The following is a 12844-nucleotide window of genomic DNA, read 5'->3' on the forward strand; positions in this document are numbered from 1 at the left end:
GAGAGAGAGAGAGAGATGCAGCCAAAAATAAACAAGCTTTTTATTATTAAAAAGGCAGATGCCGATCCTCGCCAAAATGCCAAATCAGGGGCGATCCCTGATAATCGGGCCGGACGATAATCGTCCTCTCACTACTACTAGACTAACAAAGTGTGAAGGGAAAAAAAAAAAAATCAACTAACGCCCATAAAGACAGTATAAGCATGCATTCCATTTTCAGTAGCAGAGACAGCCGAACTCCTCTCCTTAATGCCTCCCAAACTGCCCTTTGGTCTCCCCAACGCCCCACGTTCTCCCCGTTCATTCCATTCCGTTTACACAACACTAATCACGTACAAAACGAGCAAACCACGACTCCTTTTTCCATCACGTTTGACCCGATTCATCTGTTCCCTAATCAAATACAACAGGTGCGTCAACAAGCGCACTGTTTGTAAGCTTTAAACAACCATTTTCACGAACAAGCACACACACACACACACACACACACACACAACAAGACCATGGCCTAAATATAATACACGCAATCATCCTCATTCCGCTGCAATCCCAAATGATGAGATTGCGCCGAGATGGAGATAAATGAGCCCTCATTATAGCCGCGAAGGGAGAAGGGGGGGGGGGGGGCGCTCCTCATTTTCGTTGACTTTGTACCGTTATTTACCACACCCAAGGATCCTTTCAAAGGACACAAAGAGGACAACACAATAAATATGTGCATTAATACGGTGGCACACAAAAACATGCGGCACAACAAAAGAAATATGTGCATTTAAATTGCTCATTCAAACATGGCGTCTACAAAGCGGCATCCGCCGAGGCGATGCGGCAGCGACACACGGGAAAAAAAGATAATGGGATTCTCCCGTCAGGATATACGGAGCCAAGACCCGCATCGGCGTGGCCGTCACGCCGCAGCCGCAGCATTGTGGGCGCGTCCGGTGATTGAAGCAGATTTGAGCGATCAAAGTTATCAAAACGCCGCTTCGTCGGGAGGTAGACGATGCGAGGCGGGCGTAATTGGATTTTCCCCTCTCGGTTTAACGGATGACACTCGAGCAGCGAGTTGGCGAGTGGCGGCGACCGCCAACGAGGCCGTATTGCTGGACGTCGAGGGCCCGACGCCGAGGCTGCGGGGTTGAGGGCGTGACAATTCTCAGAAGTGATCCGTTGCCCCGCCCCTTTTTGCGCCTCGGCTCCACACTACTTCCACTGAGCTTGCGTCACTGGCTCCTCGGCCGAAGCAGATTACCCACGAGTCATTGCGGATTCGACCAAAAGAGCGGGAAACAAACGACATTCGGTGGAATTCAATATCAAATTATTACCAGTTTGTAATTTCGATGTTTTAAAAGTCACCTATAAATTTTGCGCTCACGTAGCTGTCGTACTTGACAACCTTCTGCTCTGCAAATAGCACAAATAATCGAGCCATATCTCTCATCGACGCAAGGCCGAGCCCGATTTTTTTACTTTACTCACGTTTAAATAGGGCTGTGACGATAATTCAATATCGATATCTATCGCGATAGTTGGGTGATTGATATCAATTTTAAAATAAAACAAATCAGAATTCAGCCCTTTTCATTTTTTATTTTCAATCGTAAAAAATTTTTAAATAAAATCTAAATATCGATATCCACCGATATGACATACATGCGTCACAATATCGTTTTTTAGCCATATCGCCCAGCCCTACGTTTAAATAAAACTTAAAAAATTGCCAAACAACAACCCGTGCCCCAATGCTTGAAGACACAGCGCCGTAAATCGATGACGTTAATCGCAATTATGCAATTTTTGCGCACTCTCGAACACTTCTGCGACGTGTACGCTTTGATGAGGACTGTAGGTTGGGGTCAAAGTGGAACATCCCAGCGAGTAGCCACTCGGGGGTCAACACGAATAATAGCAGTCAAGATTCGGCACCGTAACAATCTCAAAAATCATAAAGAGTTAAAAATCATACCCCAAAGTCAAGCACACTTCCAAGATATCAACCTGTCCAGCTGGCTTAGTGACTGTGAATCTATTTCACCAGCGAAGACGGCCCCTTAAAAGCGTCCACAGATGGTCGCCACAGACCAATTTCTAGCAGATTTGAGGTCATCCCAGTGCCATCAGCATCTGCAACGCCCCGAAATTGAGCAGGTAGAGCAGCTCAGCCGGGATAACACATCGATGCGCGCCGTGGCAAGAGAACGCTCACTAGACCGAGAGACGTGGAGGGGATCGAAGAAAACAGGAAGATGGGAAGTCGGTAGACTCATCCTCAGACTCCTCGTCAACGGGCCCGGGGTCCCATGTGATGCTCGACGAAACTCGGCCTTAAGTCATTGATGCTATGGACTAGGCTGGCGGTTTCCCAGACCCAAACCCAATTGAGCACATCCGGGACATCGTGTATCGCACCACAGACTGGCCAGGACTTGATTGATGCTCTGATGGTCTGAGAGGAGATTTCATTTGGAGCGCATCCGTCACCACATCCGAAGTGTGTGTGTGTGTGTGTGTGTGTGTGTGTGTACACTGCTGAGTCACACAGGCACCAGCGTGGATTAGGCTGAGTCACAGTTGCGACCTGATTGGATCCACACGCAGTTCATCTCACTTCTGAACAGAAACAGTGCCATGCAACAAAGCCGCTGCTGATCAACAGGGGGCGCTGCCGTACCAACCGCTCTAAAAAGTACAAAACGAGACACACCGGCAGCTTTCGAGTCAAATCAAACTGGAGCATTTGCAACCACGATGTAGTTTGGATGTTACCGGACAAGCTAACGGTTAGCTTAGCATCTTTTATATCGGCTTTCTTCTAAATACCCTGTGGCATAATGCTGCCCCTCACTGCTCAGTTTTGGTACTACAAGAGGTATTTGGCTCAGAGGGATGAGAGGCTGTGCATACGCCAAGTCCAAGTAAGTCACATTTAGTTAAGATGTTAAAAATCAGTACGGTTCTAAAAGTTTGGTGTGCCCCATACCACCTCCGTTTGTCTCGAGCGACACGAGTAAAGATGGCTCCAAGATACTTAAGGCGGGGTGATGAACAGTCACTCCGTTGACTGCATCCCGTGGCCAATTGAGATTGAGAAATGATGAGCGGGCAGCCTGCAGGCGCTGGAAGGGGAGTCGAGATTTAGATGGACAACAAGAAAACCTGCAATGAGTTCTTACAGGACCAGCGTGACATGATGTTATCGGCTGCTATGGAACGTATTCCCACACTCACACACACACACACACACACACGCAGAAGCTGCCAGGGGAGCGGCAAGCCAGCGCCCAGTCGTGCTGTGATTGATACAAGGTTTCAGCCCGCCCCCCCTGCCGGCGTACGACGAGCCATTAAGAAGAAACGCGCGAGCCGACAACACTCCTCGCACCTTCTTTCATATTTACATTCCATCCACTGTCGTCAAGCTCTTAGATCGTTTGTGGAAAATCGTACGGCCAATGCTGAAGTGGCCGTCGCCGAGCCAAAACTAAAAAGAAACTCTTGAATACAGAACAGCGATGACAAACCAACGTTTTACTGCATCACGGCACATCATAGCAATCCCCAGACGCCCTCTAGTGGCCGTAAAGAAGATTACAAGATAATTGAGGGATGATCCTGAGATGTTGACACTTTTACCTTTCACAATCTGGACTTTTTTTTTAGTTCGATATGTGAGAACAAAAAAAAAAAAAAAAGTCTTTTGAAAAGTCCCAAATGTTGTTGAACTTGAATCGACCGCCGAGCACCCATTTGTTCGTAAAATGAGCTTGAATCATGCGTGTACACGCACACGCAAATGTATCTCCGAACACAATTCCCACATTTCAAATCAAGCCAAGCCAAACGGAAGCAAATTGAACACACACCTGATGGACAGCGGGGTCACTCCCAGATCCTCCTCTCGGCCACCACCCTCGGCGCTCCTCTTCCTCCGTTTGCCCCCCCCCAGCCCTCGTTTCCTTCCTTTTTGTCCAGAAACCAGCGAATGCTCTCAGGAAAAATCCAGAGCCGCTCCAGCGAAAACCTGTGGAGAGCGAGTGCAGTTGAAGGCGGCTGCCGAGGTGGCGGACAGATGCAGGAGGGAGGGTGTTTAGGCGAGACGAGTGCACCGGCATGCAGGGTGCGGGGGGGGGGGGGGGGGAGCTCACAAGTGGTTAGCTCGACGCTCTCCGCTGCAGAGCTCAGCATTCCGATATCAGCCCCCTCCCAGCCTGCCCGCGTTGGTACCACGTTCCAACTAATAGCAGCATCTCCTCCTTCCACTCGCGTCACAGTCACAAGATACTGCGCACAAACCGGATGACAGTCCTCATCAGAACTGGATTGGTTCCGTCATTTATTCACATTGGAAACTTTTTTTTTTTTGGCGTTACCAAGTCACAAATATTTTTGCTGCAGTCATTTTGTGATACATTGTTGAACATTTCATCATTTTAATTCATTAACGCTTGAAGTACTACACCAAAGGTGTATAAGCCAAGGCCCGGGGGCCAAATCTGGCCCGTGATGTCATTTTATGCGGCCCGCGTAAGGCAAATCATGTTCCTCAACTTCCTGTTTTTAGCACATTTTCTTCACTTTTAACAGCATTGAGACAGGAAATGTTCACTTTTATTTCTTATTTTCAAATTATTCATAAAGAAAACTGTTAATAAGAATAATTCAAACGCTAATAATGCTAATAATAAAACACCAGAATAAAAAAAATAACTAAAAACAAACACGATTCTAATAGGAAAGGCGGTAAAACCGGAATAAAATCAATAATTTGATTTTTGTGAGAAAAAAAAAACATTCACTAAGAACAACACAATTAAGTTGTCCACATGACTTTCTTGTTTGATTGGGTGGCACTCGCTTCGCCAAGAGTCAACGAAATTAGCTATCTTCGCCATGACCGCAACGATGTATAGAAAACGGATGGATGGGCGAATATTAAATGTGGTTAAAAAAAAAAAAAAAATTTTTCTTTCCCATTGCAAGGACACACAACAAAAATCCTTTCGACTCCACTGCCGTTGCTATGGCCACTGCACAAAAACCCCGACAGCCCTGCTTGGCTAAATGAGTACCATCTTAGGACGTCATCGGCAAGGAAACACAATCTCATTTTCACACCAGACTGCAGCACGCCGCACTTAAAACGTCATTACCGCCACCAAATGATTTCCGCCGCTACTCTACTTCCCAGTGACAAACCTCTCGGAAATAAAATGGTGAGCCACTCAAATGAAGCGGAGGGATGAATTCGGACGCCGTCGCGTGTGTGTGGTAATCGTCAGGAGTGCATCATTCGGGTACATAAAGCTAAAGAAATGTAAGGATCTACACCACGGTTTTATGGACAGATTTTTCAAAAGACACTCCAGCAGAGTTGGTTTGCAAGGCCCGGTGCCAACTTGAGCATGGTGTTTTGTTCCGAGATGATGTACTAGAAGATGTACAGCTAATACAGCACAGTATTTAAATTCGGCTTCGTAAAGTATGAAAAATTATTTTTGAAGTCAATAAAACTGTTTTCAAATATCTAATTGCATTAAAAATATTTAAAATTTAGTTAACAAAAATAATAAAATGAATAAAAATACAATTAACGTAAAAAAATAATAATTAAATTGAATTAAAAAAAAAAAAATACAAAATCAAGATTCCCCTGAAATCCCGACCGCCCCTCCTTGCCATCTGCGCCCATATTTAAGAACAAGATATTTTTGAAATGTTGACGTGCGTCGAAATCAAAGCTTGCGGTAAATTTAGGCTTTAAACGACTGCAATAGTAGTGCGGCACATGTTGGCAGAATACAGACAAATACATTTAGTGCACTCAGTTAGCGTCGAAGCAGAGAGGGGGGCAGAGAAAAAAAACAACACACACACACACACGCGCGCACTCTTTACTTACTCAAGCAGCGTCTCCAAAGAGGCTTTCAAGTAAATTGAGTTTGGGTTTAGGGGCCTGTTTATATTAATGAGTCCTCGGCCGCTTGAGTTAGAGCCAGTGCTCTGTGTTATTACCTGCTTGATAATGAATGCCAGCTTGGCTAGCAGCAGTCAATGGAGGCCGACACACACACACACACACACACACACACATGCGCGCACACACACGCAGATCATGCTGCAAGCCGCCGCTGGCTGGCTATAAAAGATTAGCAGCGTCCTCCCCACTTTTATGCAGACAGATGCAGTGGCGCTCATGCTAATGTTAGCATGCCCTGCGTTTATGCCATTGCACCATCCGCAGTCTCGATATTGCTGCAGCGGCCCGATTTCTTTGCCACCCTCAAAGAAAGATGTAATTGCAGTTGAGCGGTTTTCACCTTTACGTATCTGAGAAGTAAAGACAGGATGCACTCAATTGCAAGCTTTGTTGATGTGGTTTGTTAGCATGTTAGCGCTGGACACGGCAGTAGGATTTGCCACAGTCCCCGGTTTGCGTTTAATATATTATAGTCCAATAAAATGCAGTATGTGCGTATTTAATCCGAATGAAGCAATAAAGAAGATAACTTGTTCTCAAGTTGATCGTCAACTTATTGAGAAGGATCAAAGGATTTCGATTACTCATTACACTTGTGATCAAGTTGAGCTGTTTAATTAAACAACGGGACTTTTGTACGCTAAATAAATTAAAACATATCGTGCAAAAAAGTGAAATAAAATCAGTACTTAAATAACAGTTTCTTTTTTTTTTTTTAAATGAATTCAAATACATACTTAAAAGTTAAATACAACTAATCTGCGCAAGTATTTTTCCCACCACAAGAGGGAGCTCAAGCACCGCTAGAATCACGGACTGACGCAATCCAATGCGAGCGGATCAAAATGTTACCATCATTTCGAGAAATGTAAAAAGAGCGTGCGAGGGCCCGTTCATTACTGCTTGCAAATGTTATTATTTTAGCAGTCCATCGTGCCACATTTAAATTTACAACAATAACAACAAGCAGGATTGCGAAGCTGCTGTCTCACATTATTTCTCAACCTCGTGTTTATCTAAGGGGAACAGAACTGCAGCAAAATGCATCTTTAAACATGTTGGAGCAAAAAGGCAGCACAGCTTCATAAATCTTGTCTAACTCATGTACAGATTTATAGGCCATTTGGAAAATGTCAAATTTAAAAAAAAAAAAAAAGCTACAATATCCTAAGCAAGTCATCGATAATAAAAAAATAAATCAGATTAATTCGATTAATCAATTTGTTGTCGAATAATTGACTAATTGTTGCACCACTACTGGATTGTACAAAATATGCAGCTGTACAACTGCGATATCTACCAGCTTTGCTCAGCACCGACGCTCACAAACATTCTTCGCTGCAAATGAATGCGAGCTTGGCATCGTTTGGGTCTTGCCAGATCTGTTGGCGTGCGCGCGTGCGTGCGTGCGTGCGATTTACGTGTGTGTATCGTAGTGTCTCAGTGGATCACGGGCTCTTTTTGAGTGACGCTTCCGAAGACTTTAATAATTCACTGGTCTCTTTTGCTCGCAGACACACACTGTTTACACTGGCAAGGGGATTCTGGGGGAGAGCATACAGGACACTTTGATTTCTTCGCATTGCACTTTCTGACAATCACACACACGCGCACACCCGCACACCCACACACACACACACACTCTGTAGAGACATGTGCATATAAATAAAGTTGTATAATATACTGTAAAAACAAATGTCATATAATAGTAGTGTCTTGGTCCCCCAGCTATGTCAGACTTGTCATTTTTCCACTTCCAAAAATGAAGGAGAGAAATTCTGCAGTGCTGCAGCAAAGTGGAGACTGTGGACTGCCCTAGTAATGCAGTGCCCAGTTAAAGTACACTAACATAAGCATCTGTGCTTATTTGTTTTATTTATTTATTTTTATTTCTTGAGCCTTAAAAAAATACAACAAAAGCTCCCTATCAGGACAAACGGAACCACCGGATTATCGTTTCGCTCACCGCTCAGTTTCATGTTAGCATTTCGTATTCAACAACGGAGGTTTATTCGCCCCCTTCCCATTTCAACATACAACAGCTGTTGTAATTTGCTCGCTTAGCTAACTTTTAAATTAGCTTTTTTTTTCCCTTACCGTAGCTGTGGGTTAGTCTAGTTTGTTCCAGAACACAAGTGTTGGCTTGCCAGATGCTGAATTGAGGAGAAAAACGAGGAACAAGCAAAAGCTAATTGGACTGTACCAAGTCTCTTCCCTGTCAAAGGGGGGAGAACGGTTGATTTTTGATTATATGTTTCTAATTCATGATTCCTAATACAAACGAATATAGAATGTGTGTGCGTGTAAACGTTTTGCGCATTTTAACTACCAAGAAGCACAGCGAAATCGCTCATTCTTTTTAATAATCAAAAAAGTTATGTTAGCCCGGCCCACTTGTTGCTTGGCGGAAGTCACTTGATTATCCAATGACTAAATTGGCACGCTGACAGACGGGGCGGGACTTCCGGCTTTAGGCTCGGCGGGCCAAACTTTGATATACGTAGTTATGACCTAAATGATTAATGATCAAATCAAAAATATTGAGCATGATATTTGCTATGTATTAATAATTGATTCATGAATTATAATAAAATGATTAATAATAAAATTTAGAAAGCTATACTTTATTATTAAAATAAACAAATTTTCATGATTTGGATAAATATTTTAACCTTTGATTTTTGACCAGGCCTATGTGTCCATTTTTGGCCACAAAACCTCCACCCTGGACAATGTGTACACACACACACACACACACACACACATTTGTTTTGATTATAAATCCATGTCTAATTTCACACATGTTGAATCAATTCTCCACAAAGCAAAAATAAAGAATGTGTGTTGCGTAACTTGTACGTGTGGAGGCATGGTGCATTTCCACAGCATCGACGGAAAGTCAGGCGTGACCGTACGGCAACACGAAGAGAGATACATGCAAGGCAAGCGGGTGTCATCGTGCGAGTGCAAGTGTATCGCCTACTTTATGTTTCAGCATTCGGTTGCTGTCAGCTTGATGCAAGATGACGGCACGGCGGTGATGGCGCTCATGTGGCGTCCCAATCTAATGCATAGACAAATGCATCACCCCCCCCCCTCCTTAAATAAAACTCATTAATTTGTATAAATCTATTCATTGTATAAGAAACTTTAAAGGCATTATCATACAATAATTGCTCCATCCCTCACTTCAATCCATCCCTGCGCGTCAGGAGGCAGCCATACATTTCTATGGTTAATATTCATGGGTATTTTCATAAATCAGCATACCATTTGTTTGCCGCATGCTCATTGGTGGAAACTTTGAGGTTCACTATATTGGTTTTCAAGCCCAACAAGACACTGCATGAATGGAAAATATATCAGCTTTTCAGTCCTGAGCACACTAAGTATTCATCAATTTGCAAATTTTGTCTTCAAAGAGAGTCGTACAGTGGATATAAAAAGTCTACACACCCCTGTTTTTTATGTTATCAACTAAACCAAAACTTTTTCCACTTTGGTGACCCATAACCTGCAAAACCCAATTGAAATAAAAAAAAAATATTTGAGAGGGGAAGTGAAAACAAACAACTGAGAAAATGCGGTTGCAAAAGTCAGCACACCCTCCTATAAATGGTGATGTGACGGTGTGCAGAATCAACCAATCAAACGTCAATCGACACACGCGTGCCACCATTAACCGTGCCTCTAAATAACCCCGATAAAGGTCTGCGGATCTAGTAGGCTTTTCCTGTCATTTGTGTCGTCAAATCTGACAGCGTGGTCCGCCCGAACGATTCCACAGCATCAGAGGGATCTCATTGTGCAATAAAGTGGAGAACGTTTACATTTCATAAAAAGATAGAATACCAGGCTGCGCCCGCTAAATTGTGAGCTGGGAAAAACTTACAAATTCTATCTAGAGGCACTCCAAAAAACTATTTGTATAAAAAGTCAATTTTACACAATGTCCTCATTTCAAATAACTTGACATTTTCCACTGTTACATATCAGTGGCGTGGATGACAAATGTGTTTAATTACAGCTGCCCACAGATTGTCATCGGCGTTTTAGTGGTCCTCCGCGCTTCTGCTTGTCAGCATGCGGCGACAACGCTTAGTGACAGCGTGATCTTTCCCCGTAGCCAGAGAGCTCGGCGGCGTGGCGTGCCTTCCACGCTATACAGTCAGGTGACATTTAAGGCACGACACATTTAACACTTAACGCCGTTTAGATGTGCGGATGTGCATTTTGTCTTTTTTTTGTCATTGAATGTGGCATTTCCACGCTCGGGCCGAGGGCTCGTTAAAGGTTATCTGCTAATTACAATGATGAGTCGGGGTCATGTGAAGGGGACGGTTAGTCGCCACGATGCTTGTTTTCACACAAAAAGGCCATTTAGGATGATGATCATTTTTAAATCTGTTGTTCTAAGATGTAAAGTGGGCATTTTATGGAATTTTTGTTGTTGAACTGATTGTGGACAAATAAAGCAGTATCTGCGCTTTAAAAGAAACTGTCTTAAAGGGGACGTCAACTCCAATTTTTTTTTTTTTTTACAAGAATATGTCCTATGCTCCTTTACTCGTCTGGCATTCTGATTAATATTAAGTTCGTGCAGCAAAATCGACCTGTTTTTTTTTAACACCTCAAGGGGCGGCCATTTTGCCACTCGTCGACTGAAATGACATCACAGCTGCTCAGATAGCAACCAATCAAGGCTCAGCTTCAGAAAACAAGTAAGCCGTGATTGGTCATTACTCAAGTCCTCAGCAACTCGGATGTCATTATCAGTCGACAGAGGTGACAAAATGGCTTAAAACGGGTGAATTTTGCTGCTTAAATCATATTTCACAAACGCAATATTAATCAAAATGCCATTTTTAGACTAGTGAAGGCACATAGAACATATTAAGCAAATATTTTTTGGGGGGTGTTGACCTCCCCTTTAAGATCATTATATTCTTACAGTAAGTGTTAACGAGACTACTTTCCCATGTAGCTAGCAAACACGTAGCCAAGAAGCCCTTGCAAATCTTGCCGATCTCGTTCATAAAACAAGCGACTTAATCAAAAATAATGTTTTTAGATACGATTTGAACAAACGAGCGTATGCAAAATGCCGTTGGCCATCGGTGACAATGAAGTGAAAAATGTAATAATAATAATAATAATTTTTTTTTTTTTTTAAATGTCAAGCTCGCGCCTGGTTGCTGACCCCTTTGATATGGACAGAAAAGCAATGTGACAACGATGTCCTGGTATCACCTGCAGATCAATAAACGAGAAAATGTGCTCCGGGAGGAAGCGGCGTGTTTATTATTGACTTGCAGAAGTGCAGCCACTCAGTGGGGAGGCAGCCTGCCTCCTTCTGGCGCCATTCCACCACGTCAATGTAATCATGTTAGCGCACAGGGAAGCCATTGTGGCATGCTTGCCCGTCCACGCTGGCAAGCGACAGGACAGAGCGGTGAGGATTTTCTTTTTTTTTTTTTAATCTGCCTCCTGATTGGACAAGGCTCACCACTTAGTCATGCTCAAAATATACGTTAGGCGCCATGAATAAATGCTGGAATCGTGTTTGGTTTTGTTTGTGTCTGAAGTACGGGATACTCGCGGTTCGGCAACCACGGATTCACACGTTTAGAGATTTAGACAGATGCTGACGGTAGTACTTTTTGGCACACAGCTGTTTGGTGGACAAAAATGCAGTGAAGTGGATGGCGACTACGGTTATCTTGGGTCGCTTTTTTTCAGAAGAAAATTTCCAATATTTCCATCTTAAACGGTATATTTTCAACTTGAATATAGTGATCTAGTTTCTCAGTGAAGTCTAATTTATTTTCAAAATAAGGTTCATTTCAAGAAAAGAAAAAAAATAATTGAAAATGAATTTTGTTGCATACAATTCAGTAAAGACTTCCCAAAAAAATCCAGGTAAAGTAATACTTTTTTTTTTAAATGAAAAGTTCTAGATTTTAGGGAAATACTTCACATACTTATAATTAAAAAGAAAACATTTGAGAAATCTATTCTAAACACATTCACTACCAGCTGAGTAAAAAAATGAATCTTTGACGTCTTTAGCCGTCAATGGTAGTAAATGAGCTAAGATAAAAACGTGTTTCTTTTTTGTTTTTTTTGTTTTTTTTTTAAAACATTTGTAGTTTTTTTGCAATGACTGGACACATTTTGGAGAAAAAAGTTGCAAATTTCAGACAAAAAGAATATATTGGGCAAAAAGATAATTTGTATATTTTTCAGAAAAAACATTGTGGGTGATTAAATGTCTTTTTACTTTTGACCCAAAACATTTTTGGGGGGGAGAATAAAAGGAAATGCATTTTTAGGGAAAGATTTAAATATTCAAAATAAGTTCCCTGTTAAGTTAAACATTTTAATAAAAATGCAAATACATTTTCAAGACAAGTGTGACATTTTGTAGATTAAAATTGTAATAAAAGTATATTTTTGAGAGAAAAGGGGACTTTTTCTGACAATTTTGTGTGCAATAAAATTGTAAAAAAAAATATTTGAAAAAATTTGAAAAAAAAATCTTTTTTCAAGATGAAGTCTTATCTTTTGAAGATTCAAATCACAATATTTACAAGAACCACACCGTCGAAATCTGAATCTTCTTTCCAAATATTGTACTGTTCCAAAGCTTCCTAAAGAAGTTCTCCCCTTTGCACTCGGCTGTGCTTGCAGGTGAACCTGCCCCCTTCCAGCGTTCTCTCCCACCCAAGTCCAGGCCACGACGACACATAAATCAAAGAACTGAGCAGTAGACGGTGTTTGCTGCTGTGTGGTTGCGCTCTCGTAGCCTTCCCAACCTCTCTCGCTCTCATGAGTTTGCGTTTTTTCCCTTGCTGCCTGCATGCC

General features: G+C 42.5%; 1 protein-coding gene across 1 annotated transcript in view; it reads right to left on the bottom strand.

Annotated features, from left to right (window-relative positions):
• dab1a (DAB adaptor protein 1a) overlaps positions 1-8178 on the bottom strand; it is a 162940-nt gene extending 154762 nt beyond the window's left edge. Inside the window, exons 1-2 of the mRNA XM_088313543.1 lie at positions 8078-8178; positions 3867-4024 (exon numbers count right to left, since the gene is read on the bottom strand). The gene's annotated coding sequence lies outside the window, so the exon portion shown is untranslated. The remainder of the gene's footprint in view (positions 1-3866; positions 4025-8077) is intronic.
• Between the last annotated feature and the right edge of the window lie 4666 nt (positions 8179-12844).

The sequence above is a fragment of the Idiotropiscis lumnitzeri genome, chromosome 13 (genome assembly GCF_059441095.1).
Source record: "Idiotropiscis lumnitzeri isolate Australia: NSW breed Sydney's pygmy pipehorse chromosome 13, RoL_Ilum_1.0, whole genome shotgun sequence".
NCBI classification, from domain to species: Eukaryota; Metazoa; Chordata; class Actinopteri; order Syngnathiformes; family Syngnathidae; genus Idiotropiscis; species Idiotropiscis lumnitzeri.